Genomic DNA, 4,379 nt, shown 5'->3' on the forward strand with positions numbered 1-4,379 from the left:
AACACTAACAATAACCAATCTCATAAGATTTAATACCATAAAAGAGCTCACATGTGATGCTTTATATATTAAGTTTTTTATTAAATACAACAACCACTCAAGACCTAGGCACTTCGTGAAAGCACAAGATAGATCAACTATGAAAGAATAATTGTATTCTATCAAAAGATGCAAATGATAGATTAATAAAATATATGAAACATAATGAGATAACAAAGGGGGGCCTTCGTTATGCATGTCAAGGTGACCTACAATTACATATGACTTGAGAAAACTAACGTGATATTCAATGATCTAGAAAACAAGAAGTAAATGTCGAGATAAGATCATGTGACAATTCTAATACTTCTAAAAAGATTCCTAGGGTAATGACTATTTAATCTTAAATAGAGTAAAGTAACATGCACAAAAAGACCTAGGTATTAAGACAATTCCCTTCACACCAACATGAACTATTTCAGACAATACAAATTTTCTATATGAAATTGAATTATGATACCACTTATCATACATTATAGATAAAAAGATACATTTCAACTCAACCCAAAATTCATGTCTAATACTAGTGGACATAATCCTATTCAATGATGCCTTTGGACAAAATAATAATTAAATATCTTCCATGAAATATCACAAAAAAAAACAAACTTCCACACAACCACCTTGCCATAAAACTCTAAGAAAGTTTCCATGAAATCTAATTCAGATTTAATTTCCATAATGGACATAGTCACAATTACAACTTCATTCGATCTACTACCACCTCTCCACACGACCCTATAATATAATATACCATGTTACACCGTTGTTTTCACATGATATAGCAAACATCACAATTATTTGTATTGTGTATAGTTGCACAATGCTAGCTTAGATACTTTACAACCACTTGATTTCAACTTACTATCACATTCATATCTAGCCCTCCCTAATAAATACAGTTACAATTTATAGTTCATTAATCTACTACCACCTCTCCACACAACCCTATAATCTAATATGACATGCTACACCTTTGTTTTACTATAATAATGTCAAGCATCAAAATTATTTGTATTGACTATAGTCACACAATGCTAGCCTAGATACTTTACGCCCACTTGATTTCAACTTACTATCACATTCATATTCCAAGCTTCCAACAATTATAAAACAATAATGAGCGACCCACATATCTCATAAATTTGCATATTAGATCTAAGGGTACCTGCCAAATCAAGGCAAATAGAGTTCCCACAAAAAATACTTCTCCATCATAGCTGACATGTATGTCATCAAACTTATCAATGGGTCCAAAACTATGCACATAGTGCCAATCACATGAGTAAACCACGGAGAAGAATAGGACCAAACATTGGAATGACATGGCACATTGTGATTGGCTCAACCGATTGCAAATCACTCTACTGCTGCCACGTTTCCATTGTGTAATCCTGATAGGACAGCCCGAGACACGAGTACACATAGAGTTAAACCACCAATCAACAACAAAACATAAACAGCCAAATCGACAAATCTCATAGAGAGAAAACATAATGCATTATGGATGTGAAAGTCATGTAAATTGCTCCCAACTAGCCGTTTTCGATTTGGAAGCCTCGCTCAAACACATCTACTAAAATAAAACAACCTGCAGATTTGAAATTTTCCGCAACCCAAATTCACAAGTAGATTCGGATCTACAAAGATGAAAGTGCTCAAGTCATTGAACACAATAAAAAGTTGAGGAAAATATGGTATGTAATGAGCTCAGGCCGGACATGTAAGCATAAGTTGCAGACATGAACAAATAAAACTTGTGGGTACATTCTTTCCTTTGGAGTACTATTTTAGGATGGTTATATTATAATAATACATTTTAGTTTAATATATTGAAAAAATTGAGGGAGGAACTTGTTTGATCATCTTGATGAATAATTGTTCAGTGTTTTTCAATATATTGAAAAAATTATGGATATAACTTGTGAATAATTGTTCTGTCTTGTTCAATATATTGGAAAAATTGTGGATATAACTTGTTTGTGGTGTAGTTTGTAAAATGAGTAAAGTGAAGTTATAATATAAAATATATTATTTCATATTGATATAAATGCAATTAGTTATTGGATATTTATTTCTATATCTATATGAAATATATGAAATGCAACATTTATATCTATCTTATTTTGTAACAAGTATTTAATATTATTTATATGGTATCAAAATGGATCTATAGTTAGCTCTCATACTCTAGCTTTACCAATCTTTTCTCCAAATTATGAGTAGGGGAACAAGTCAACTGTCGCCCATGTATGCAATGTTGTCACATTAACTGTTACCTTCCACCCACAATGACAAACCCCAAAAAAACTCGGTACCTGCATACAACCATGTCAAAAGAAATCACCATAAACACCAATAGCCTTTAGCTTTTACACTAATATATAATCACTTTACATGGGTAGTTATTTGGTACACACACACACACACACACACACACACACACACACACACACACACACACACACACACCATTGCACCAAAAATATGACATTTGTATTAATAAAAAAACATATTGCACATATTTGCATATTGACATGATTGGTTCCAAAATACGAAGTGATTATATTAATGTTCATTTTCTATTACATGCATGTGCACACATACACGATTATTGGCACATTACAATTTTTGTGACATACAAAGATACACAACTATTGGTGCATATCCAGTTTTTCTACATTCTCATATGCACATGGACTGGAAAAACATTTGACAACTTCTAGCATTGAATCCAACTTCAATTGGTATCTGCATGCACAACTAATGGTGTAAGATTCACCATTTGAGTCAAATGAAACTGATGGAAGCACATCAATTTAATTTAATTAAACAAATGTGAGCAAGAAAAAGAAAGAACGAATATTATTAATTTGAGTTTAGGAAGCCATTGCATGAAGCAAACATTAAATGTAATTCATTCTATGAAATGTTTGATCACTTCCCACCACAATTCAAAATTCAAATCGAAAAACTATTCCTTCTATGACAAAATTCCTATAAGAACAATACAATGCCACATTAATATCTTTGAAAATTCCTTGTTTGAACACTCCTAGTTTATTCTTTACATTTTGCACATTCTCTGCGCTTGTTCATGTTGGTAACATACTATTCAATTCATGTTTATTTCTTATTTTAGTGGTTCAAATGCACGTTATTTTTCAGTTTTATTTCTTATTTTAGTGGTTTGAATGCAAATTCTTTTTCCAAGTTTTATTTCCTATTCTAGTGGTTCGAATGCGCGTTCTTTTCCAGGTTTTAGTGCTTGTTATGCATCATTCTTACCTATTTTGATTGCTTCTAAATCACATGTTTAATCCACATTTACTAGTTTGCCTCCTAAGTGTATCGTCCATGGTCTTAATTTGTCCACGATTTTGTTGCAAATTGTCTACTTGTAAATAATCTATTTTATTCAGTTTTACTACTTTGACTGCTTCTAAAAAATGTATTTAATCCAATTTTACTGCTTTAAGTGCTAAGTGAATGCTTCATGGTCATTATTAATGCATTTCTCTCCTTTCCATCTTGTTTATTCCTTGTTATTGTTTGAAAAATGTAGGCTATCATTTAAATTTTAATGCAAATATCTTTTCCATTTTAATAGCTTCTATTGCACAAATATTTTCAAGTTTTGTTGCTTTCATTGCTTATTGTCCATGCTTAATGATGTAGTGTAAGGTAGGAGAATCCCCAAAGGAGATGTTCAAGCCCCTAGCAATTAACCACATAGTGGATACACAATAAAACAAAGATTTAGATCCAAGATAACACCAATTTGTGTAATTGAAGCATAAGATCTACATCCAACATGCCCAGTTGGCCTTCTAGGTTACAACCAAATATATAAGAAATTACAATAGTAATTTTGCAAGACCTCACAAGATCCAATCACCTAGCTAGCCTAGATCTACAATTTGGTTGAAAACTCCAAGAAGAATCTAAACTTGTGCTCGTAAGTCACCAAACAACTTTCTTGTTTCTCAAGCTCACACGTTAGCTACTAGCTCTGCTCAACTTCGCTCCTCTCAGCTACTCCATGTTCTTCATGGTGAAAGAATTATCCTTCTAGACTCCACAAGATCCTCTAATTATACTAAACCAAGCCACAGGCTGGCCTAGCATAACAGACATTAAATAAACACTCACATTAAATACACCCTCAAGCCACTAGTCGACTTGGCTACAAATATTAAATACAAGAAATAATTAAATACTTAGGACATGCCCCAAGTTTACAATGCGTAACTAACTCAAAAGACCACACAAGAATACACACCCATAGGAATAGGTCCACGTGCCATCCAAGTATCCAAATTCAAGAGAACACATGCCAA

This window comes from Cupressus sempervirens, chromosome 9 (genome assembly GCF_028749045.1).
Source record: "Cupressus sempervirens isolate cs-2001-9-10 chromosome 9, ASM2874904v1, whole genome shotgun sequence".
Classification (NCBI taxonomy): domain Eukaryota; kingdom Viridiplantae; phylum Streptophyta; class Pinopsida; order Cupressales; family Cupressaceae; genus Cupressus; species Cupressus sempervirens.